The sequence below is a fragment of the Ailuropoda melanoleuca genome, chromosome 1 (genome assembly GCF_002007445.2).
Source record: "Ailuropoda melanoleuca isolate Jingjing chromosome 1, ASM200744v2, whole genome shotgun sequence".
Taxonomy (NCBI): Eukaryota; Metazoa; Chordata; class Mammalia; order Carnivora; family Ursidae; genus Ailuropoda; species Ailuropoda melanoleuca.
The window spans coordinates 2,847,034-2,872,975 of record NC_048218.1 but is presented as its reverse complement, the minus strand read 5'-3'; the positions used below and the strand labels follow the sequence as shown (position 1 = coordinate 2,872,975).

The 25,942-nt window shown below is 56.3% G+C and overlaps 1 long non-coding RNA gene across 1 annotated transcript; it reads left to right on the top strand.

Moving 5' to 3' along the window:
• LOC117801124 lies at positions 1-25,928 on the top strand. The gene is made up of 3 exons (XR_004623577.1): positions 1-249; positions 20,625-23,045; positions 24,138-25,928. It is a non-coding gene; the product is annotated as an uncharacterized LOC117801124 (long non-coding RNA).
• The last annotated feature ends 14 nt before the right edge of the window (positions 25,929-25,942 follow it).

The following is a 25,942-nucleotide window of genomic DNA, read 5'->3' as shown; positions in this document are numbered from 1 at the left end:
CCGTTAAATTGTCTTTGAATCTTCTCAAGTTCACTTTCTAAAGGGTCTTAAGGGAAGGAAGTGATTTCAAAACACGCCAGAAACCGTTTCCAGAATTTCTGCAGCCAGCCGTGGTGGGAACTTGGTATAGACACTGTGCTGCCTCTTCTGTTTTTGCCAAAAAGACCTAGAAAGCCGGACAAAATACACGGAGCACGTGGATTTGGACATCGGGACAAGAGCCTGCTCAGGAGGATGGGAGCGGATGAGGTGAGTTGTCTGATCAGCTCAGTTCTCCTCCTGGAGGTGGTGTCCCTGCTCCAGTGGGGAGGGCATTGCCAGCAGCCTGGCGGCCTGTGGGATTGAGGAGGCCGAGGCTGGGCTGTAGGGAGGCTGCGGGACAGAGCACCAGAGAGAGCAGATACCAGAAGAAGGTCTCGTTGAGCTGGCACTGAGTCTGCCTCCATGCCCCTACGGGAGCGTCCCTGAGGCGGGCAGGGGAAGGCGAGCTGGAGCCCAACAGCTCCCGGAAGCCAGGCCAGGTGAGAACATGTGCAGCAGATCTCAAGGAACCCTGGGCCATCGATAGAGACAGGAAGTCTCCTGCCTTTGTAGGAGGGATACATTAGCCCTAAGAAGTCTACTTAGACGCCTCCCGGGAAAATGTAACAGCAGACCTCTAAAGGGTGAGCCTCACCTGAAGCCGAGAACGCCCCCTTGGTACAATGTAAGCAGTTCCCGTTGTAGTTATAGGAAATGGTGTTCCCGGAGGTCTTTAAACATTTTGTTCAATGGTGTGATGTACAGAGAGAGAGAAGTGTGTCATTAGACTAGAAGGGAAGAAGCAATGGCTCAGCGGCTGGTGCTCAGACCACAAGCGAGCCAGCCTCTGCTGAGCTCACCTGCTACAACCCGTCCTTCACCTTGAGTGAATAAGGTGAGAAGCGGCTTTAGTTCCTTCAATATCAAATGTGTGTAGCAACTAGACGGCAAGGTCGATTTTTCCTGGGAGGACGCTTCCTAAAATACCGTTTATTATTTCTGCATGGCTTGAATCTTTGAGATCTGATATTTCTAGAATGCTTTCAGCGGGCCACTGTTGTTTTTATCTGCTTCCCCCTTAATTCCGGTAGTGCCTGCCTTTCCCGCCTCCTGCTATGAATTCTGAGCTCCTGCCCTGCACATGAGCATGAACATCTGGTCAGAGTGTGACCAGTCACAGCACTCCATGCCCGCAGCCACAGGGGCTGATCCAGAGATGGCGTCCCGAGTCCTTCCCTTACTCTGCGGTCCACAAAAGTTACCATCTAGAGATGTGGTTTCTGGAGCTGTTTACTCTCTCCAGTCTTGATGGCTCCCATCTTCACACTGGTAGGGAGGGGAGAATGCTGTATTTGCTCAGGTTCTGCAGAGAAACAGAACTAATAGGACATGGACATGAAGAGATTTATTACAGGGTTGGCTCACCAACAAGTCGCACGGTCTGCCATCTACGAGCTAAAGAATGAGGAAAGCCGTTGGCGTGATTCAGTCCGAAACCGCAAGCCTGAGAACCGGGAGCTCTGGTGTCCAAGGGCAGGAGAAGGTGGCTGTCTCAGCTCAAGAAGAGAGAGCAGAATGTCCCTTCCTCTACCTTTTTGTTTTATTTGGGCCCTCAACAAATTGGATGATGCCCACCTGCATTGGCAAAGCCAACCTTTACCCAGTCTTCTGATTCAGATGCTAATTTCTTCTGGAAACACCCTCACAGACACACCCAGAAATAATGTTTTACCAGCTGTCTGGGCCTCCTGGTCAAGCTGACACATGAAATTAACCTTCACATACGCCATATAAGCTCCCACCGAATCCCTGTTCCCAGGCTCCACTTCTGACCTCTGTACCTGGTGCTCCTGGGTCCGGAGATGTAACGCTTCAGTCCTTCAGAGAATTAAACTCCAGATTCTTGTGGAGAAATGTCTGGTATGGGGCCTGGAGGGAGACTTCCACACTTTCAATCAAATCCACAGTTTTCTCTCTCCACCTCCCCCCACCTTCCATGCTACTGGTACATCGAATCCCTGAGCTGCCCTGGGGCTGCGAGTACAGCCTGAGGTGGTCCTTTCACTGAGTGTCAGTGAACGGCAAATGCGCCTTGTCTTTGTTTTCCCAAAATGGCTTTAGCTTAGCTTTGCTATGAAGGATAGTTTAGCTGGGTATAAAATTCCAGTTTGACGGTAATTTTCCTTCAGTGCATTGTGGCAATCACACCAACATGGTTTTTTTTAAAGATTTTATTTATTTATTAGAGAGAGAGAGAGCACAAGCAGGGGGAGAAGCAGAAGGAGAGGAAGAAGCAGGCTCCCCGCTGAGCAGGGAGCCCAGTGCGGGACTTGAACCCAGGACCCTGGGCAGACACTTAACCAACTGAGCCACCCAGGCACCCCTGGCATATCTTGTTCTTGATGAGAAATTCGTTGGCAGCTTAACTGTTTCTCCTTTGTAGGAAATCTATATTTCTTCCCTGTAGCTTTTAAGATTTTTGTTTGTTTTTATTTATCCTGTCTGGTGCTTGGTGTGCCCTGTTTCTCTGAGTGTTCATGGATTCGATTCTGAAGATTTTGAGCCACTTCCTCATTGTTTACCCCAGAATCTTAATGCCTGAGTGTGATTTCCTCTGTTTTCTATTATTGGAATTCCTGAGAGGTATGTGCCAACTTTTCTTTATCTGGCTTCCCTGTCTCAAGTTTTCCTTTGTATTTCCCTTCTTTTGACATCTCTAAATTATTTTCTTGGTATCTCTGTATTATTTTCTTGGTCAGTTCTTCACTGGTAATTTCCAATTCACAAATTATTTCTTCTATGTAGCATTTATTCTGCTTCCTGGGGTTTTAAAATATTTCATGGCCCTATTTTTCATTTCTAGTATTTTTAATTGGTTCTTCCCTAGATTTTTTTGTTTTGTGTTGATTGTCTCCTGGGTTTGTTTACGGATGTCTGAGAGTTTCAAAGATATCTAATTTTTATAATGTCTCCTTTGATTGCTTCATTATTTCAGCTTCTCCCATTTGTTGACTTTGTTGGCTGGGTTTCATGGCATTAGTTTTTCTAATGTGTTTTCAGCGTTTAGTTTTTAAATTCATCTTGAGTTGATGTTTTCTGTTGTATTTTGCTCCTCTCCCCCCTTGCTCCCCTCTGTGTGGGCACTTTTGCAGCTGTCTCCTTTGGGTTCACAATTCAGAGCTAGGTCATACTCCAGCAAACGGGGATTTCCTCCCCTGTTAGGGATTGCAGCCGACATGGCTGAGGTTCTGGCTGCAGAGCTATCTGTCCCCTGCAGGTAATAGGTTCTTTTCAGCCCTCATTTACAGGTAGAGAAGCTCTCCGCCAGCCCGGTGCCTGCCTCTGCAGGCTCCCTGGTCCATGTAGCAACCGGCTCAGGCTGTCTCACTGCTGAGGCTTTGATGCTCAGAACCTNTTGATGCCCAGAACCTTGGCTGGGGAAAGGGGTATCTCCTGGCTGTTCTGCCTTCTTCAGACTTGAGTCTGGGACTTCAATTTCCGATTCTTGTTGAGAATCTTGTCCCCTTTCAGGATCCCCAAAATGGTTGGCTTGCTTTAGGGCTCAGCTCTGCCTTTTTAAACATAAAACCCCCACCACTGACAGGAGTTGGGGTGGGGTGCCCCTGCATGAACTTAGCAGGCAGTTCCCTGATGCCATTCCTCGTGCTCCACTCCGGCTTGTCTGCTCTCGGTCCCTAGCTCTGCTGCTTTTGTGCAACCCCTGCTGTTTCTCTGTCTCCCTCCAGGCTGGGCCCTGCCTGTCCACCCTTCACATTGTCAAGCGGTCCTGCCCTTGTTTGGAAACTCAGAAGCGTAAAAGACTCCATAGTCCTCGGAACAAGGCCTGACCTTTCACCAGGCTTAGTGCCTCCCTGTTCTGGTGCCCCAGCCCCACTCCCTCTCACACCCAGTGCTTTCTCCCCTCTGGGCTCCTCCCACCCCAGCTCCCCTACTCCTTCTGTCCTCACGTGTGAGATTAGGTGGTCTGACTTGTGCGGGCTGGCCCCATTCTGGTGTTCCTGCAGCACGTCTCCCACCCCAGGCCATGATGCAGGGACAGATGCACCCCATTCCCCGGAGAGCACTCAGGGGCCAGGTGTTCATTCTCCTGTTTCTGGGGCTTGGCGAGGGGAGGTGCTTAGCAGTGTTTATTCAATTAACTGAAGGAGGATTAGTGTTTTGGCCGGCTCTGCCATCACACATGTGGTTTGTCAGCCCCACCACTAAGTTAATCTGCCTCTGGCAGGGGCAGGGGTGGGAACGGGCCACGGATCAAAGTCTTAACCAGCACCTGCCACCAGCCAAGGGAAAAAACAGCTCCTCTCTGAAAGGGGAAAAAAGATCAAAAGAACCAAATGTATTGACGGAAAAGCCATCTCCGTGAGAAGGCAGAGACTGAGTTCTTAGCAGTTATCATAAGAAGAAAATGAAAGTCAATACCCACCCGGAGAAAGTCAAATCTTGTGCAGCCTCCAGTGATTTCCCAATCAATGCAAACCTCTTGCCTGCTAATACTTCTCCCAGTTAAGAGCTTTCACTCCTCAGATCCTTATTCATAGGTCCATTTGTCCGGGCATGCCGCATTCCCTATTGTTCATGAAATACACGTGCATTCGGAAGGAGGAAAATCCGATGTTCATTCAGTATACTCTGGGGTCCCTGAATTACAAGAAAAACAATTTCCACTACAAAACAAGGACATTACGCTACAGGGTGATGCCAACTGCACCCAAGAGAATTTCCAAGGGGGGGGGTGTCTTTCCTTGTTCAGATGAAACCAGAGCACTGACAAATGGAAGGCATTCGATCAAACCGTGTGAGCGAGTGGACAGTTTCCTGAAGAAGGCCATACGTTGGCCACCATGGAGAGGCTCACCGTGGCTGCTCTGTGTTCCCTTCACAGACCGGTGCAGGGCCGGCCGGAGTGGGGAGCCCATTAGAGGTGTCACCCAGTGGGCTCCTCTGCTGTGGTCTGGGGGCCCCCCAGGGCAGACAAGGTGGGCTCCTGTGGATTGTGCAAAAGCACCCAGTGGACTGGCCTCCATCGCCGTGGTGAAGGTCTTGTCTGCCAGGCTCTGTGGGCGCACTGCCCCTGGACATCCCCTCCCAGGGCGCTGGAGCTCATTGTTACACGGGGGCTGCTTTCCACGTGCGTCGCTCACACTTGCTGATGGGCTTGCCATGCACAGGTGCTGTCATCTGTCCCCCTGAGGGAGCTTGCTGTGACATCAGGTGCCCTTTGCCCCACTCTGTCATGCCCACGGGGGTGGGGTGGGCGGGGAGAAGCTGACATGCCTTCTGTGCGCCAGTGGTGGAAAGCAGCACCCAGCACTCCCATCGTGTGGCATCTAGATGAAGGGAACCTACACGGCAGCGCCAAGCGCCCTGTGCCCTTGGTAGGGTGGGCGTGGCCACCGGGAGAAGCAGACCTGCTGTTTGGAAGATTTAGCGAAAGACAGTTCGGGTGAACAAAGGGAAGAAATTAGGTGCCCGTTTTGGAACGCTGGCCGTGTTTCTCCTTTCCTGCTTCCACCAGGCCCCATGGCCCTGCTCCTGCACCTGCGACGTCATCTCCAAGTGCGGAGGGCGTTCACTGCTGTGCCAGCTGTTGGGATGACTGAGCTAATGCCAGAGCCCAGCTCCGAGCAGTCATCAGCCCACTGGTCACCTCAGTGCTGTGCTCTATGGCAGGAGTCACCTACTGCTCCCTGACGGCTCTGCTGCCCCACGACAAAGTCGATATGGGAAGTGTGGGGTCGGCAAGGATGCCAGGTGGGCCGGGATCCCCGTCTTCCAGAACCCACTGTATTGCTCCCTCTGCCAACTGCTCCCCCCTCCTGAGGACCAGGGTGGTTCTCTGGTCTCCGTAGACGAGGAAGACACCTCCCTGGACCTCTAGGACTGGGGCTACTTTGGAAGATTCAGGAAGCTTTGTCCCTGCCCTGGGTGTGTTACTTGTCGTGGCCTCATTCATTTCCCTGCAGATTCGACCAGTAACTCTGCTTAGATGAGACAGGCTCACGGGCTTGATGTCGGGGGGTGTCAGGGGGCTGCGTGGGAGACATCTGTTGTAGTTGGTTCTGGGGACAAACGATGAGATGTCCTGCAAGGTGGATGCCCAGCCCGTCTTCGCGCAGAGCTCCCTGGGAGACCCAGCTGCAGCTCTGGCCTCCTGCCTCCTCCTGGGGGGCTCCGACTTGCTTCTCAGTGGCCATCAGGACCAGAGTGCCCCCTCCCTATTTCTGGCATTCCAAGGCCCGCCCACTGTCTCCTGAGGTCCTGACAGGAGGCCCTGGACCCCTGTGATGCGAGGAGATTCCGGGGCAGATGTCCTTGCTCTGAGGCCTCCCTGGCTATCTGCAGACCGTAACATTGGCTACGGCAAAGGCCACGTGGGGGCCATGGCCAGGACAGCGATGTTGACTCCTGGGGACCAGGGGGAGGAAGTTCNGGACCAGGGGGAGGAAGTTTCTCAGAGGGGAGGCCCCTCTCAGCGATTCGATGGTGAGGTTTGGTTGGCTGCAATTTCTACTTCAACTCATGAGAGAAAGAAAATCACAAGTTCCCGAAATGTGCCAGGTGAGGGTCGTTGAGGGCTTTTCAGGGACCGCCGCAGATTTCCCTGTAGTGGCTGCTAGTTAGGTGCCTTGGGGGGGCCGCCACTCCTGGGCAGCTGGCCTCTTAGCGTCTGTCCGTGGGGCCGGACTCGGCAGAGGGCTTGAGCCTGTAGGCTCCCAGAGGGCTCCGCCAGCTGCCTTGCGCACTGTGCCATTTGGCGGCCTATCGTCGTGTCTGGGGGAGCGGCCGGAGCCCCCCTGCTCCCTCACTGGCTGCAGGAAACCATGGGGCTGGGGTCTGCAGGGAAAGTTCTGACTTGTGACCCCTCCCAGGCCAGCAAACTTCTGGAGGCAGCGTGTTACATTTCTTTGCTTCTCTGGGTTGACTGCTTCTCACAGTTTGATCAATTAAGCAGGAGAAAGGAATGAGTTACTTCTTGGCACAGACCAGCGGCTTGGGTGTGCGTGAGCAACAGTGAGCAGCCCTTCCACGGCCACACACTGGCCACAGCAGCACAGGGAGCAGCTCTCTTTGGGCAGGAATGGCGGAGATTTCTAGTGGACCCAGTGTCCGTCCTCTCTTTCTGGATATACCTCCCATCCTTCCCTGAAGCCTGGTGAGGCCACGTGGACTGTGGCAGCAAACATGGGTTCAAGTCCTGGATGGACCAGCAGAGGTAAAATCTGTGCCTCCCCTCCGCTTTGCCCCTTCAGGCCACCTGGAAACGAGATGAGAAGGCAGGAGCTGGAGCAGCCGTCCTGGGCTGTGAGGGTGGCAGAGCCGCAGACAGAAAGAGTTGGGGGCCACGTGCCCTGAAACAAACACTGGGGTGTGCGACTGAAGGAGGAGGCTCTGTCCCACTTGTGCTTCTGTGTTTGGGGTCCCTTTGTTACAGCAGCATGACCGGTGCCTCCAGGCACCCAACTCTTGCATATGACCCCTGACCTCACCCTAAGGCAAATGTTATTTTAAAAACCTTCACTTAGGACTCTGTTTTCTAAGTCCAATTGATTAGACTCATTTGCTGAGAAATGACGTGGAAGGCTGCCAGGACTGGACTCTTGTAACAAGTCTCCCTGTTTGATTTCCCTCTGCTGTCTGAGCTTGGGGGCTGAGAGCAGGGCCCATGGGAGGAGCCCCTGCTCTGCGAGTGCGAGTGCGAGTCCGAGGCCCCCCAGGGGAGCGCGTTCGGGAGGAGGGAGCTCAGTGCTTGGGCTGCAGACGCCTCGGCCTGGCGAGCTCCATGCCTTGTTGGGGAAAGCGGGGTTGGCCCGGAGTCCAGAGAACGAACCGGCAATCCCAAGGGGCATGGCCTTTATTTTGTACACTTCTGTTTTTAAAACATTACAGGCCTCAGACCTGCTGCTTTCCTTCACCTTTGGTCAGTTTGGCTCCAGGCTTAATTCAACCAAACACATGTCTGAGTTCAATGGGTATTCCAGATGGTGAGCTCACGCTCCTCCGCTCCCGTCTCATGGACATTTCTGCTCATCAGAATCCTTTCCTGCTACGTGGCACCTCGCCCTTTGTTCCAGGAACCGGTGAGGGCAGCAGGCGGGAGGCTGGCTCGGGTGACCCTGGCCGTTCTGCACGTCCCTCCTGGCCTTGCTGGCCGACCGTTTGTGGGTGATCCTTCGTGCAGCCTCAGGCCTCCCGGAGACCCCGTTCTTTTCTCGCTTGGTGACTGCACTGGCTGCCGGTATGATGTGTCCGTTCACTCAGATGGGGTCCCTCTTCCTGCAGCTGGAAGTGGACTCTGGCCTCTGGCCTCTGGGACCTCCCACCGTGAAAGCCTTCACCTGGGCCACCTGCTAACCAGGAGGCAGGGCTGGGGGGCTCTATAGACACCTCCATGGCTGGGAGCATGGCTGGGACACCTTGGGGCTGGGGGTCCTGTGCAGCAGGTGGGCTCTGTGTTGGGGCAGGACCGAGACTGGTGGGGTGGTGGCTGGCTTTCTCCGAGCTTACTCTGGGCCCTGGGATGTGGGAGACCGCCAGGGGGTTTCGAAAGGCCACGGACCCCTGGGCAGGTGTGGCCGTCCCTTTTGGGCTCCTTGGGGGAGTTATGACAGTATTTGGACAGTGAGGCAAATGCTGGATTCAGTGGGTAATGGAAGAGTGGGTGCTGTCCAGGGCTCCCCTGGACCGCAGCAGCCCAAGAGCTATCATGGATAGCACTGCTGACCCGAAAACGTCAGCAGGCCCCTGCGACCACCGGTGGGACTTCCAAGACATGCATGAATAAAGCCACACATGTGAGTCCCGTGACCACTCCGCCAGCCACCCAGGAGGCTGAGCCCCTGATGGGGGCGCCTGCGGGCAGAGGTGAACTGGGGGGGGGGGCAGGGGCCTGGAGGTCTGCTTGGTCAGCACCCCTCCCGTGCCTCCTGAATGGTGGGATGGCTGATGGGGCTGCAGGGAGGGAAGTGCTCTGAGCGAGGCAGAAACCTCTGCTATTTCTCACTCACAAACCTGTGCATTTGCTTTCGGAACCAGCAGACCAGGAGCAGGACAGGAGGTGCGGCCGGCCTTACGGGAGTGTGCCGGATGAGGGCCCGCGTTTTCTGGCAGGAGCTCATGACGGCAGAGGGCACCCTGCTTGCATCCACGTCCCTTGGCCCTGGAGGAAGCAGGGCAGGGAGAAAGAGAGGCCAGAAGCAGAACCAGGGGCTTTTGGAGGCCGTTGGGGGCCAGTGGTGGGGGAGGGGTGCCCTCACCTGGAAGCGACCAGGATAACCTTGCAGGCCCCCTGTTGCTGCGCACCCTCATGGGAGTGGTTTCGTCCTGTTATCCACTTGGGCCTGGTCCCGTCTCTTCCCCTGGGTTCCTCCCATGCCCTGGGGCCCTGTCCTTTGAGTCGCAGTGGGAGCTACTGTTCCCAGTTCCCCTTCCTCCATCAAGAGGTCATCCCCCTGAGAAGGGAGAGGATTTGGGCCAGGACCTGGCAGGGAACGGTGAGCCCTTTGGGGAACTGGGGAAAAGGGGGAGGGCTGTGGGGAGAACCCAGCAGGTGGGGCAGCAAGGCCAGGGCCCCCTGTGAGCTGCAAGGAGTCACATGCCATTTTCTCAATGGTGCAGTGTTGATGTGGACCCCAGGAACAGGACCCCAAAAGTGGCTCTGTTCCCCAGGTGCCGCCTGTGGGGTCTGTCTGGGTCAACATCATGACAGAAAGCTGAAAGGTAGAGGCAGCTGTCTCCAAAAACGAGATGGTACAGCCCCCCTCTACCTACTCCCCCGCCCGCCCCCGGGGGCCACTGGCCTCTCAGTCTCCCCTGCCCCAGGCCAGTGCCTGCCCCCACTGTCAGACGGGAGGGCACAGCCAGGGAGGCCCTGGGGGCAGGTGTCCTAATCCTGCATGTGGCTGTGAAGTCAGCGGTGGGGATGCGGCCTGAAAAGTCATTCCAGATCTCTTTGGGGAAAGCAGCTGTCTGGGCCTGGAGGCTCACAGTTCGGGTTCCCTGGAAGGAAAACGGGTAATCTCCCTTTCCTTCTCCGAAGTTGTTATTTGTGCGGAGATTTCCTGGAAACTTCAGTGAGCCTCCCCTCAGGCAGATGGCCTTGTAATTACTCTCCAGCTGGTGGCCGCTTGGCCTCCCCTGGGTGCCTGCCGGCCGCGCAGGCCACTGAGCCCGCCCTGGCTTCCTGGAAGCCCCCTCCGCCCCCACCGTCCGCCGCCGTCACGGGGAGATGAGCCCGCGGCCGGGCTGGAATTCGCCCTGTCCAGACGGATGCACGCGGTTTGGAATGTGTGACAGACTGAATGAAGTCTTTCTGCCTGTGGAGAAGGGGCTNACGGATGCACGCGGTTTGGAATGTGTGACAGACTGAATGAAGTCTTTCTGCCTGTGGAAAAGGGGCTGCAAAGTGAAGAAACAGTGCGAGCACAATCTGAGGGTGTCTGCCTGACCGAGTCGGGAGGGAGGGGGCCTCTGTCCCCCAGCTGCTCACCTTGACCCTCGGGGCTGTCAAGCCTGAGGGACATGGGTCTCCAGTGCCAGAGGATGTCGTGACACAGCATCCCTCAGAGCGGGGGCCACAAATGACTGAAACCCAAAATGACCACGAAGGTCCAACAATTTTAGTTTTAAAAATGACCTGGCACCCTCTGCCACTGGACATAGCCATGGCTTTTCTCCATGGTCATCGCGGCTGCCCTCGTGGTGCTGCTGCAAGTGTGAGCCCTCCATCCTTCACTGTCCCCTGTGCCCGTTCTGGTTTTTCTAGACGCTCTGCCATCTCGGGCAGACCCTGCCCTGTGTGCCCGATCTGGAGTCCAGCCACCTAGCAAACACCCGGGGCTGTCCCCAACTCCCCGTCCACTGCAGTGGGACCGCCCAAGCAGGGTCCTGCTGATGGCTGTGTGGCTCTCCGGACATGTCCTCAGAATGCCTTCCCGGGATTGCCAAGGGTCTGATACTGCTGGTTCCTTCAGGGCACCGTCTGAGAAACGGACCCGTTCACGGACGGGAGGCTGTGGATTCTCCCAAGACCAGGCCAGGCGCGTTGGACTGATATCATCGTTTTGTTAAATTCAGAGGTGTGGTAGGACAGCCCCTTCACCATCTGATTTTCTCCCCAGGAAGTGGAGCGTTTCCCCAAAAGTNACCTTTTTGTTTTATTTGGGCCCTCAACAAATTGGATGATGCCCACCTGCATTGGCAAAGCCAACCTTTACCCAGTCTTCTGATTCAGATGCTAATTTCTTCTGGAAACACCCTCACAGACACACCCAGAAATAATGTTTTACCAGCTGTCTGGGCCTCCTGGTCAAGCTGACACATGAAATTAACCTTCACATACGCCATATAAGCTCCCACCGAATCCCTGTTCCCAGGCTCCACTTCTGACCTCTGTACCTGGTGCTCCTGGGTCCGGAGATGTAACGCTTCAGTCCTTCAGAGAATTAAACTCCAGATTCTTGTGGAGAAATGTCCGGTATGGGGCCTGGAGGGAGACTTCCACACTTTCAATCAAATCCACAGTTTTCTCTCTCCACCTCCCCCCACCTTCCATGCTACTGGTACATCGAATCCCTGAGCTGCCCTGGGGCTGCGAGTACAGCCTGAGGTGGTCCTTTCACTGAGTGTCCGTGAACGGCAAATGCGCCTTGTCTTTGTTTTCCCAAAATGGCTTTAGCTTAGCTTTGCTATGAAGGATAGTTTAGCTGGGTATAAAATTCCAGTTTGACGGTAATTTTCCTTCAGTGCATTGTGGCAATCACACCAACATGGTTTTTTTTAAAGATTTTATTTATTTATTAGAGAGAGAGAGAGCACAAGCAGGGGGAGAAGCAGAAGGAGAGGAAGAAGCAGGCTCCCCGCTGAGCAGGGAGCCCAGTGCGGGACTTGAACCCAGGACCCTGGGCAGACACTTAACCAACTGAGCCACCCAGGCACCCCTGGCATATCTTGTTCTTGATGAGAAACTCGTTGGCAGCTTAACTGTTTCTCCTTTGTAGGAAATCTATATTTCTTCCCTGTAGCTTTTAAGATTTTTGTTTGTTTTTATTTATCCTGTCTGGTGCTTGGTGTGCCCTGTTTCTCTGAGTGTTCATGGATTCGATTCTGAAGATTTTGAGCCACTTCCTCATTGTTTACCCCAGAATCTTAATGCCTGAGTGTGATTTCCTCTGTTTTCTATTATTGGAATTCCTGAGAGGTATGTGCCAACTTTATCTGGCTTCCCTGTCTCAAGTTTTCCTTTGTATTTCCCTTCTTTTGACATCTCTAAATTATTTTCTTGGTATCTCTGTATTATTTTCTTGGTCAGTTCTTCACTGGTAATTTCCAATTCACAAATTATTTCTTCTATGTAGCATTTATTCTGCTTCCTGGGGTTTTAAAATATTTCATGGCCCTATTTTTCATTTCTAGTATTTTTAATTGGTTCTTCCCTAGATTTTTTTGTTTTGTGTTGATTGTCTCCTGGGTTTGTTTACGGATGTCTGAGAGTTTCAAAGATATCTAATTTTTATAATGTCTCCTTTGATTGCTTCATTATTTCAGCTTCTCCCATTTGTTGACTTTGTTGGCTGGGTTTCATGGCATTAGTTTTTCTAATGTGTTTTCAGCGTTTAGTTTTTAAATTCATCTTGAGTTGATGTTTTCTGTTGTATTTTGCTCCTCTCCCCCCTTGCTCCCCTCTGTGTGGGCACTTTTGCAGCTGTCTCCTTTGGGTTCACAATTCAGAGCTAGGTCATACTCCAGCAAACAGGGATTTCCTACCCTGTTAGGGATTGCAGCCGACATGGCTGAGGTTCTGGCTGCAGAGCTATCTGTCCCCTGCAGGTAATAGGTTCTTTTCAGCCCTCATTTACAGGTAGAGAAGCTCTCCGCCAGCCCGGTGCCTGCCTCTGCAGGCTCCCTGGTCCATGTAGCAACCGGCTCAGGCTGTCTCACTGCTGAGGCTTTGATGCTCAGAACCTTGGCTGGGGAAAGGGGTATCTCCTGGCTGTTCTGCCTTCTTCAGACTTGAGTCTGGGACTTCAATTTCCGACTCTTGTTGAGAATCTTGTTCCCTTTCAGGATCCCCAAAATGGTTGGCCTGCTTTAGGGCTCAGCTCTGCCTTTTTAAACATAAAACCCCCACCACTGACAGGAGTTGGGGTGGGGTGCCCCTGCATGAACTTAGCAGGCAGTTCCCTGATGCCATTCCTCGTGCTCCACTCCGGCTTGTCTGCTCTCGGTCCCTAGCTCTGCTGCTTTTGTGCAACCCCTGCTGTTTCTCTGTCTCCCTCCAGGCTGGGCCCTGCCCGTCCACCCTTCACATTGTCAAGCGGTCCTGCCCTTGTTTGGAAACTCAGAAGTGTAAAAGACTCCATAGTCCTTGGAACAAGGCCTGACCTTTCACCAGGCTTAGTGCCTCCCTGTTCTGGTGCCCCAGCCCCACTCCCTCTCACACCCAGTGCTTTCTCCCCTCTGGGCTCCTCCCACCCCAGCTCCCCTACTCCTTCTGTCCTCACGTGTGAGATTAGGTGGTCTGACTTGTGCGGGCTGGCCCCCTTCTGGTGTTCCTGCAGCACGTCTCCCACCCCAGGCCATGATGCAGGGACAGATGCACCCCATTCCCCGGAGAGCACTCAGGGGCCAGGTGTTCATTCTCCTGTTTCTGGGGCTTGGCGAGGGGAGGTGCTTAGCAGTGTTTATTCAATTAACTGAAGGAGGATTAGTGTTTTGGCCGGCTCTGCCATCACACATGTGGTTTGTCAGCCCCACCACTAAGTTAATCTGCCTCTGGCAGGGGCAGGGGTGGGAACGGGCCACGGATCAAAGTCTTAACCAGCACCTGCCACCAGCCAAGGGAAAAAACAGCTCCTCTCTGAAAGGGGAAAAAAGATCAAAAGAACCAAATGTATTGACGGAAAAGCCATCTCCGTGAGAAGGCAGAGACTGAGTTCTTAGCAGTTATCATAAGAAGAAAATGAAAGTCAATACCCACCCGGAGAAAGTCAAATCTTGTGCAGCCTCCAGTGATTTCCCAATCAATGCAAACCTCTTGCCTGCTAATACTTCTCCCAGTTAAGAGCTTTCACTCCTCAGATCCTTATTCATAGGTCCATTTGTCCGGGCATGCCGCATTCCCTATTGTTCATGAAATACACGTGCATTCGGAAGGAGGAAAATCCGATGTTCATTCAGTATACTCTGGGGTCCCTGAATTACAAGAAAAACAATTTCCACTACAAAACAAGGACATTACGCTACAGGGTGATGCCAACTGCACCCAAGAGAATTTCCAAGGGGGGGGGTGTCTTTCCTTGTTCAGATGAAACCAGAGCACTGACAAATGGAAGGCATTCGATCAAACCGTGTGAGCGAGTGGACAGTTTCCTGAAGAAGGCCATACGTTGGCCACCATGGAGAGGCTCACCGTGGCTGCTCTGTGTTCCCTTCACAGACCGGTGCAGGGCCGGCCGGAGTGGGGAGCCCATTAGAGGTGTCACCCAGTGGGCTCCTCTGCTGTGGTCTGGGGGCCCCCCAGGGCAGACAAGGTGGGCTCCTGTGGATTGTGCAAAAGCACCCAGTGGACTGGCCTCCATCGCCGTGGTGAAGGTCTTGTCTGCCAGGCTCTGTGGGCGCACTGCCCCTGGACATCCCCTCCCAGGGCGCTGGAGCTCATTGTTACACGGGGGCTGCTTTCCACGTGCGTCGCTCACACTTGCTGATGGGCTTGCCATGCACAGGTGCTGTCATCTGTCCCCCTGAGGGAGCTTGCTGTGACATCAGGTGCCCTTTGCCCCACTCTGTCATGCCCACGGGGGTGGGGTGGGCGGGGAGAAGCTGACATGCCTTCTGTGCGCCAGTGGTGGAAAGCAGCACCCAGCACTCCCATCGTGTGGCATCTAGATGAAGGGAACCTACACGGCAGCGCCAAGCGCCCTGTGCCCTTGGTAGGGTGGGCGTGGCCACCGGGAGAAGCAGACCTGCTGTTTGGAAGATTTAGCGAAAGACAGTTCGGGTGAACAAAGGGAAGAAATTAGGTGCCCGTTTTGGAACGCTGGCCATGTTTCTCCTTTCCTGCTTCCACCAGGCCCCATGGCCCTGCTCCTGCACCTGCGACGTCATCTCCAAGTGCGGAGGGCGTTCACTGCTGTGCCAGCTGTTGGGATGACTGAGCTAATGCCAGAGCCCAGCTCCGAGCAGTCATCAGCCCACTGGTCACCTCAGTGCTGTGCTCTATGGCAGGAGTCACCTACTGCTCCCTGACGGCTCTGCTGCCCCACGACAAAGTCGATATGGGAAGTGTGGGGTCGGCAAGGATGCCAGGTGGGCCGGGATCCCCGTCTTCCAGAACCCACTGTATTGCTCCCTCTGCCAACTGCTCCCCCCTCCTGAGGACCAGGGTGGTTCTCTGGTCTCCGTAGACGAGGAAGACACCTCCCTGGACCTCTAGGACTGGGGCTACTTTGGAAGATTCAGGAAGCTTTGTCCCTGCCCTGGGTGTGTTACTTGTCGTGGCCTCATTCATTTCCCTGCAGATTCGACCAGTAACTCTGCTTAGATGAGACAGGCTCACGGGCTTGATGTCGGGGGGTGTCAGGGGGCTGCGTGGGAGACATCTGTTGTAGTTGGTTCTGGGGACAAACGATGAGATGTCCTGCAAGGTGGATGCCCAGCCCGTCTTCGCGCAGAGCTCCCTGGGAGACCCAGCTGCAGCCCTGGCCTCCTGCCTCCTCCTGGGGGGCTCCGACTTGCTTCTCAGTGGCCATCAGGACCAGAGTGCCCCCTCCCTATTTCTGGCATCCAAGGCCCGCCCACTGTCTCCTGAGGTCCTGACAGGAGGCCCTGGACCCCTGTGATGCGAGGAGATTCCAGGGCAGATGTCCTTGCTCTGAGGCCTCCCTGGCCATCTGCAGACCGTAACATTGGCTACGGCAAAGGCCACTTGGGGGCCATGGCCAGGACAGCGATGTTGACTCCTGGGGACCAGGGGGAGGAAGTTTCTCAGAGGGGAGGCCCCTCTCAGCGATTCGATGGTGAGGTTTGGTTGGCTGCAATTTCTACTTCAACTCATGAGAGAAAGAAAATCACAAGTTCCCGAAATGTGCCAGGTGAGGGTCGTTGAGGGCTTTTCAGGGACCGCTGCAGATTTCCCTGTAGTGGCTGCTAGTTAGGTGCCTTGGGGGGGCCGCCACTCCTGGGCAGCTGGCCTCTTAGCGTCTGTCCGTGGGGCCGGACTCGGCAGAGGGCTTGAGCCTGCAGGCTCCCAGAGGGCTCCGCCAGCTGCCTTGCGCACTGTGCCATTTGGCGGCCTGTCGTTGTGTCTGGGGGAGCGGCCGGAGCCCCCCTGCTCCCTCACTGGCTGCAGGAAACCATGGGGCTGGGGTCTGCAGGGAAAGTTCTGACTTGTGACCCCTCCCAGGCCAGCAAACTTCTGGAGGCAGCGTGTTACATTTCTTTGCTTCTCTGGGTTGACTGCTTCTCACAGTTTGATCAATTAAGCAGGAGAAAGGAATGAGTTACTTCTTGGCACAGACCAGCGGCTTGGGTGTGTGTGAGCAACAGTGAGCAGCCCTTCCACGGCCACACACTGGCCACAGCAGCACAGGGAGCAGCTCTCTTTGGGCAGGAATGGCGGAGATTTCTAGTGGACCCAGTGTCCGTCCTCTCTTTCTGGATATACCTCCCATCCTTCCCTGAAGCCTGGTGAGGCCACGTGGACTGTGGCAGCAAACATGGGTTCAAGTCCTGGATGGACCAGCAGAGGTAAAATCTGTGCCTCCCCTCCGCTTTGCCCCTTCAGGCCACCTGGAAACGAGATGAGAAGGCAGGAGCTGGAGCAGCCGTCCTGGGCTGTGAGGGTGGCAGAGCCGCAGACAGAAAGAGTTGGGGGCCACGTGCCCTGAAACAAACACTGGGGTGTGCGACTGAAGGAGGAGGCTCTGTCCCACTTGTGCTTCTGTGTTTGGGGTCCCTTTGTTACAGCAGCATGACCGGTGCCTCCAGGCACCCAACTCTTGCATATGACCCCTGACCTCACCCTAAGGCAAATGTTATTTTAAAAACCTTCACTTAGGACTCTGTTTTCTAAGTCCAATTGATTAGACTCATTTGCTGAGAAATGACGTGGAAGGCTGCCAGGACTGGACTCTTGTAACAAGTCTCCCTGTTTGATTTCCCTCTGCTGTCTGAGCTTGGGGGCTGAGAGCAGGGCCCATGGGAGGAGCCCCTGCTCTGCGAGTGCGAGTGCGAGTCCGAGGCCCCCCAGGGGAGCGCATTCGGGAGGAGGGAGCTCAGTGCTTGGGCTGCAGACGCCTCGGCCTGGCGAGCTCCATGCCTTGTTGGGGAAAGCGGGGTTGGCCCGGAGTCCAGAGAACGAACCGGCAATCCCAAGGGGCATGGCCTTTATTTTGTACACTTCTGTTTTTAAAACATTACAGGCCTCAGACCTGCTGCTTTCCTTCACCTTTGGTCAGTTTGGCTCCAGGCTTAGTTCAACCAAACACATGTCTGAGTTCAATGGGTATTCCAGATGGTGAGCTCACGCTCCTCTGCTCCCGTCTCATGGACATTTCTGCTCATCAGAATCCTTTCCTGCTACGTGGCACCTCGCCCTTTGTTCCAGGAACCGGTGAGGGCAGCAGGCGGGAGGCTGGCTCGGGTGACCCTGGCCGTTCTGCACGTCCCTCCTGGCCTTGCTGGCCGACCGTTTGTGGGTGATCCTTCGTGCAGCCTCAGGCCTCCCGGAGACCCCGTTCTTTTCTCGCTTGGTGACTGCACTGGCTGCCGGTATGATGTGTCCGTTCACTCAGATGGGGTCCCTCTTCCTGCAGCTGGAAGTGGACTCTGGCCTCTGGTCTCTGGGACCTCCCACCGTGAAAGCCTTCACCTGGGCCACCTGCTAACCAGGAGGCAGGGCTGGGGGGCTCTATAGACACCTCCATGGCTGGGAGCATGGCTGGGACACCTTGGGGCTGGGGGTCCTGTGCAGCAGGTGGGCTCTGTGTTGGGGCAGGACCGAGACTGGTGGGGTGGTGGCTGGCTTTCTCCGAGCTTACTCTGGGCCCTGGGATGTGGGAGACCGCCAGGGGGTTTCGAAAGGCCACGGACCCCTGGGCAGGTGTGGCCGTCCCTTTTGGGCTCCTTGGGGGAGTTATGACAGTATTTGGACAGTGAGGCAAATGCTGGATTCAGTGGGTAATGGAAGAGTGGGTGCTGTCCAGGGCTCCCCTGGACCGCAGCAGCCCAAGAGCTATCATGGATAGCACTGCTGACCCGAAAACGTCAGCAGGCCCCTGCGACCACCGGTGGGACTTCCAAGACATGCATGAATAAAGCCACACATGTGAGTCCCGTGACCACTCCGCCAGCCACCCAGGAGGCTGAGCCCCTGATGGGGGCGCCTGCGGGCAGAGGTGAACTGGGGGGGGGGGTCAGGGGCCTGGAGGTCTGCTTGGTCAGCACCCCTCCCGTGCCTCCTGAATGGTGGGATGGCTGATGGGGCTGCAGGGAGGGAAGTGCTCTGAGCGAGGCAGAAACCTCTGCTATTTCTCACTCACAAACCTGTGCATTTGCTTTCGGAACCAGCAGACCAGGAGCAGGACAGGAGGTGCGGCCGGCCTTACGGGAGTGTGCCGGATGAGGGCCCGCGTTTTCTGGCAGGAGCTCATGACGGCAGAGGGCACCCTGCTTGCATCCACGTCCCTTGGCCCTGGAGGAAGCAGGGCAGGGAGAAAGAGAGGCCAGAAGCAGAACCAGGGGCTTTTGGAGGCCGTTGGGGGCCAGTGGTGGGGGAGGGGTGCCCTCACCTGGAAGCGACCAGGATAACCTTGCAGGCCCCCTGTTGCTGCGCACCCTCATGGGAGTGGTTTCGTCCTGTTATCCACTTGGGCCTGGTCCCGTCTCTTCCCCTGGGTTCCTCCCATGCCCTGGGGCCCTGTCCTTTGAGTCGCAGTGGGAGCTACTGTTCCCAGTTCCCCTTCCTCCATCAAGAGGTCATCCCCCTGAGAAGGGAGAGGATTTGGGCCAGGACCTGGCAGGGAACGGTGAGCCCTTTGGGGAACTGGGGAAAAGGGGGAGGGCTGTGGGGAGAACCCAGCAGGTGGGGCAGCAAGGCCAGGGCCCCCTGTGAGCTGCAAGGAGTCACATGCCATTTTCTCAATGGTGCAGTGTTGATGTGGACCCCAGGAACAGGACCCCAAAAGTGGCTCTGTTCCCCAGGTGCCGCCTGTGGGGTCTGTCTGGGTCAACATCATGACAGAAAGCTGAAAGGTAGAGGCAGCTGTCTCCAAAAACGAGATGGTACAGCCCCCCTCTACCTACTCCCCCGCCCGCCCCCGGGGGCCACTGGCCTCTCAGTCTCCCCTGCCCCAGGCCAGTGCCTGCCCCCACTGTCAGACGGGAGGGCACAGCCAGGGAGGCCCTGGGGGCAGGTGTCCTAATCCTGCATGTGGCTGTGAAGTCAGCGGTGGGGATGCGGCCTGAAAAGTCATTCCAGATCTCTTTGGGGAAAGCAGCTGTCTGGGCCTGGAGGCTCACAGTTCGGGTTCCCTGGAAGGAAAACGGGTAATCTCCCTTTCCTTCTCCGAAGTTGTTATTTGTGCGGAGATTTCCTGGAAACTTCAGTGAGCCTCCCCTCAGGCAGATGGCCTTGTAATTACTCTCCAGCTGGTGGCCGCTTGGCCTCCCCTGGGTGCCTGCCGGCCGCACAGGCCGCTGAGCCCGCCCTGGCTTCCTGGAAGCCCCCTCCGCCCCCACCGTCCGCCGCCGTCACGGGGAGATGAGCCCGCGGCCGGGCTGGAATTCGCCCTGTCCAGACGGATGCACGCGGTTTGGAATGTGTGACAGACTGAATGAAGTCTTTCTGCCTGTGGAGAAGGGGCTGCAAAGTGAAGAAACAGTGCGAGCACAATCTGAGGGTGTCTGCCTGACCGAGTCGGGAGGGAGGGGGCCTCCGTCCCCCAGCTGCTCACCTTGACCCTCGGGGCTGTCAAGCCTGAGGGACGCGGGTCTCCAGTGCCAGAGGATGTCGTGACACAGCATCCCTCAGAGCGGGGGCCACAAATGACAGAAACCCAAAATGACCACGAAGGTCCAACAATTTTAGTTTTAAAAATGACCTGGCACCCTCTGCCACTGGACATAGCCATGGCTTTTCTCCATGGTCATCGCGGCTGCCCTCGTGGTGCTGCTGCAAGTGTGAGCCCTCCATCCTTCACTGTCCCCTGTGCCCGTTCTGGTTTTTCTAGACGCTCTGCCATCTCGGGCAGACCCTGCCCTGTGTGCCCGATCTGGAGTCCAGCCACCTAGCAAACACCCGGGGCTGTCCCCAACTCCCCGTCCACTGCAGTGTGGGACCGCCCAAGCAGGGTCCTGCTGATGGCTGTGTGGCTCTCCGGACATGTCCTCAGAATGCCTTCCCGGGATTGCCAAGGGTCTGATACTGCTGGTTCCTTCAGGGCACCGTCTGAGAAACGGACCCGTTCACGGACGGGAGGCTGTGGATTCTCCCAAGACCAGGCCAGGCGCGTTGGACTGATATCATCGTTTTGTTAAATTCAGAGGTGCGGTAGGACAGCCCCTTCACCATCTGATTTTCTCCCCAGGAAGTGGAGCGTTTCCCCAAAAGTTGGTTTGCCGTTTGGGAGACAGAGCTCTCGGAGGCCGGTTCTGCCCTGGTTCCCACGCGGATTGCAATAGCACTGCACCCACGGCATGGCTACAAAGGAAGGAAGCAGCCCCCCAGGTGAGCCCCGGAACCCATCCCCTTTCTGCACAGAGGTGAGTACGTGGAAGACCCCGGCCCAGGGCACCCTCCCCAGGGACCCGAGGGGAGCTGCAGCTGCAGGCGGTTACAGAACAGAAGCACAAGGAGGGAAAGAGGTTTCTGACAGCAGAGATCCAACAGGAGGGACAACCCCGTCCTCTGGCCGCGTCTCCTGGAGTGGGCAGGGGCTGTGTGGGAGCGCCTCCTGCGTCCAGGTGGCCCCCCTGCCCCGCCCTCCTCTGTAAGGGCATCTGAAGGTAGAGGCTGACTCTGGGGGGAAGATCAGGGGCCCATTCTCATTACTCGCGGATTCCATAACTGTGAATTCTCTTATTCACTAAAATTTATTTGTCGCCTCAACATCAACGCTTGGCGCTTTCCCGGACGTTCTCGACATTCTCGGACCTTCGCAGAGAGGTGACACATCTGATGTGCGCGTGCCCAGGCTGAACCGGGGCATGCTCTGCCTTCTCCTTCGGGTCACTATGCTCAAATGTCCTCTTCAGTCCATCCAGTACTGTGCGTCTCACATTTGTGTGTTTTTGCTGGTGATCTCGCAGTTTAAAGTGGCCCCCGGCAGCAAGCAGTGCTGTCTGGTGCGCTAGGGTGCGCCCCACGGGGAGAACGCAGGTGCACATGAGCCAGGGTCGGGAGGTCAGTGCCGATGCGTCAACGGTGCGTACGAAATAAGGTATCTTTACACAGAAGCACGCATCAAGCAAGGTCACATAGGGACTGATGGACAACAGTGTGACCAGAGACTTTCGGGAACCGATCTGCTTTCCCCCCGGGAGCGACGACGGTTCAGTGTTCTCGAATTCAGGGTCAGCAGCGACTTGACGCTATCGAGGATCTGCTCTAATTCGGAGAATGCTAGAGAGAGAGCAGCAGAACCCACACCGTGGTCCGGCTATGAAAGGGCCTGGCGTGCCTGTGTCGGAGCCTTGGGGTCTCCCCGGCTAAGCTGCCGGCACAGACGCTTTTGCATTCGGGGCGTTTCTGTGGGTGGATGCTGTGGGTTGGCCCCACAGCCATCTCAGCCTCCTGCCTGGCCAGCACCAGTTGCAGAAGCGGAAGCCAAGTACTTGCTTTTCCGTCTCCCTGCTGCTCAGGGGGCTCCCGAGACCGTGTCCTGGCGCACGAGCTGTGAACTGGTCTCCTGGGAGTGGGGCCCCAGGGAGCAGCTTTGGCTCCCTAATGCGGGGTCTCCGGCCCCACCTCCTCTTCCGGCCCAGCACGGAGCTGAGGGCTGCTTTGTTTTTCACTTTGCCAAGTGTTTTTCTTTACAGTGCTTCCCCCTGATTTGCTCCAAGACCCCCAGGGGATGCCTGAAACCGTGGATAGTACCAAGCCCTGGATATCCTGTGCTCTCCTCGACATACAGACCTGTGATAGAGTTTAATTTATAAACCAGGCCCAGTAAGAGATTAGCAACAGTAACTACTAATAAGCTAGAACCATCACAACAGAATACTGTAATGAACGTTGTGCGGATGTGGTCTCTCTCTCTCAAAATACCTTGCTGTGCTGTGCCCGCCTTCCCGCTCCTTGTGCCCACATGAGATGACAGTATGCCCACGAGGTGGGATGAAGTCAGAGGGTGGCACGGGCCGGGCACAGCTCGGGCCCCCAGTCTGTTCCTGGCCATGGGAGGCAAACATACCAGTGCCTCACGGGCCACCGATCTCTGAGATCCTGATGGTCCGTGAAGGAGCCTGCCCCTCGTGCGAATGCCCGCTGGTCGTTTGTGAGCCGCAGCAGCGCTTCTGGGCTCCGGTCCGGGCTTGGCCGCCTCCCGGCTGCGTAGCATGGGACCTGCGGGCCGCCGCGCCCCGGCACTGTCATCAGCGCAGAAGCCCTGACACCGGGAACGGTGTTCGACACAGGCTTGGAGCTCAATAAATATTTGGAAGATCGAAGCTTGCCTCTGGCTGCCATTGTACGTGCGGAGCGGCAGGGCCCAGGAAAAGGCTCAGAGCCGAGTGGGCCAGCGGTCGATGCCGATCGGTGCCGGCTGTCACCGTCCAGTGGGGCCAGGGGCAGTGTCTGCGGACGGCGGGCCTGTGGCGGCTTGAGACGCCGGTTAGGTTTCGTGGCTGCACCGCGAGAGCCTTCCTCCCGGCCTGGCTCGCTCATCTCTCCCCTTCCCACCCGCACTGCTTTCTCTCAGCCCGGGCGAACTTCGTCCTTGAGCTGCAAGAAGTCACCTTCACTCTCCCTTGGCGGGAATGCGACGTCCAGGTGGTTCAGGCCTTGTCAGGTGGGTGTTCGGGGCCTGGCTGGTAACTGCGCAGCTTTGGGCCTCGTTCCGGGCCTCCCCTGCCTCTATCTCTCCTGGGCTCACCTCCTTCCTGCAGCTGGAAATCCAAGGGGAGGAAATGAGGGCCAGNTCAGGTGGGTGTTCGGGGCCTGGCTGGTAACTGCGCAGCTTTGGGCCTCGTTCCGGGCCTCCCCTGCCTCTACTTATCTCTCCTGGGCTCACCTCCTTCCTGCAGCTGGAAATCCAAGGGGAGGAAATGAGGGCCACAAGGACGGAGGGAGTCAAGAGGCTTCCCCTTTGAGCTTCTGAAACCTGGGTTTTTTTCTAGTTTTGTGGATTTGGAGCAGGTGAGGGCTCTGTGAGTGAGACGCCTGCACGTAGCTGCTGGGGTAAGAAGCCGTGTGGTGGGCCTCTTGGAGGCCCTTGGCTGCCGACGGCCGTCCCTCTCATCCCCGAGTTCTGGGGGCTCCAGGCTGCCAGATTCAGGTCACAGCCCCCAGGGCGGTCCGAGCTCGGGCCTCACACCTTGGGGCCCGGCTTTCCCTGCTCTCCTGCGTGAATACGGCACTGCATAGATGCTGTGTGCGTGGGAGAAACGCAAGGCTAGCGCGAGCAGAGCAGAGGCGGCAGGCCGTCCAGCTGCTGGGACACGGGAGCCTCGGGCTTCGTCACCTTCCTGATAGGGCCATCCTCCTCTGGGCCTTTTAGTCCTTCAGTGATGACTGCAAACCCTCTGGGGTAGGGTCTGTTGGGGCTTCTCGGAGGGGACGCACCCATTCTAGGGGCCTCCAGTCTCCGCATATACATAAAAAGCCAAAACGGGGTTTCGGAAACTGCACACAACATGTTTATATGTAACTAATGAGCTTTTTGCATGGAAGAATTAAATGCCACGTGATTGTGCTATTCAAAACACAGTTACAGGGCTTATTAAAAACATCACTTCATGATGCGTGTGGCTAACGGGGTCAAGTTTGAAGGCGCCAGGAGACTCTTGTCTCCCTTCAGTCCTAATGGGAAGCTCTGAGGCTTTCTGGGGGAGGGGCGCCCCTGAGCAGCCCCAGGGACGTCCCATCACTTCTGTCTTCCCAGGGCTGACCAAGCAGCCTGGTTCCTCAGCCTGCGGTGCCTGCCCCCGGTGAGCTGGTCGGCTGGGTTCATTCGTATCAGGCACGATGGTCTGCTCGGTCTCCCCGAGGAGCAGGACAAGCTCTGTAGGGGCCGGGTGATGTCCACATCCTCCCACCCAGAACTATTATCTTACACAGCAGAAGACGCGATCACGGTAAGGATCTTGAGAGGAGGAGAAGTGTATGGGGATTAGCGGCGGGCCCTAAGTCCCGTCACGTGTGCCCTTAGGGAGGGAGGCAGGGGGAGGCCAGATGGACACACAGAGAAGCCGGAGCAGAGAGAGATGGGGTCACAGCCAGGGATGTCGGGGGCCCCCCAGGAGCTGGAAGAGGCAGGAAGGGTCGTCCCCAGATCTCCGGAGGGAGCACGGCTAACAGCTCGATTTCAGACTTCTGGCCTCCAGAACTTTGAGAGAAGAAATTCCTTTTGTTTTAAGCCACCTCGTTCGTAGTAATTTGTTCTGGAAGCCCTAGGACACAAACACAGGCATTTTTATCTTTGTGCCTTTGTTCTTTCATTTTCACACTTGGTTCATCCTGGTCTCCTCCCGCCGGGCTGAGTGCATTCTCTGCGGCCTAGCAGAGAGCGTCTTCACGCGTCCCGCATGACCTCGCCTTCCTGGGACCCCAGCGCCCGTGGCTGCACTCGGAGCTGCAGATCTGGTTCACTGTCTGGGGCACAGCCTGGCCATCGGGCTTTAAAAAGCTGTCCTGCAGATCCCAGCTCAGTGATTCAAGCCCAGGCTGGTCCCGCTCCGAGTGGGGGGCGGTGCGTCCTGGCGGGTGGCCCCTTAGCTGGGCCCAGAGGCACAGAGCCGGCTTGGCCCACGCTTAGCACGGCCTCTCTCTGCAGACAGCGAGCGTCTGTCGGGCTAGACCGAGCACCCTGACCATGGCGGCTGCTAACACCTGTATTTTAATTTTTCTGGACTTTCTGAAACGTGGCTGAGACGTGTTGAACACGCAGAGAAGACCGTCCCTCTCCTCCCTCTGTTTGAGCTGTGAAAGCGGTAAACCCACTCAGGGAGTGCCGTTACTTGATGACTCTTGTTTGCCTCATTGCTTGAGCCGGAGGATAGATAACGGCCAAGGTCCTGGTACCAGTGCGTGGAGTCAGGAGCAAAGCCGCGGCTCTTAGGAGTGGCGTGCGCAGCCCAAGGACTTGGCCTCACCCTGGGAGCCTGGCTGGGGTGGCCGCTCGGCTGTGACCGGGCAGCCAGTCAGACCACGAGCCCCTGTGCCCTGAGGTGCCCTGTCCCAGCAGGGAAGCCAGCGGTGCTGGCTCGCGGGATCGAGCGGCTCCCATCCCCAGACCCGTCTTGGTCAGAAGGGGCAGCGTCTCCAAGCCCTAGGACTTCTGGGTCCCAGGCCCCCGTCCAAGTGGTCAGACGCCTTCTCCCTTCGGCGATCTGCCTCAGCTGAAAACGTTCACGGCATTTGCGATGGCGCTTGAATCCCCTTCAAATGCTGCTCTCCCTGAGGGGACCCTCCTGCCTGGCAGCCATTGAAGGAAAAGAGAGAACATTCCCCTGTGCCGATTTTATTAATTAAAAATGTTTATCTTCTTATATTTGAATGAGTAACACATTCACAGGCTCAAAATCCAGAAGGCACCCCCACCCCATATTAGCGATCAAAACGGCGTGGTGTTTGTTGGCAGGGAGAAAGACGTGCCGACCGGCACGACCGCACAGATGGCCCCACCGGCTGCCCCACTGATCGGCGACGAGGGGCAAAGCAGTGCAACCGAGGAAGGACGGCCTTTTC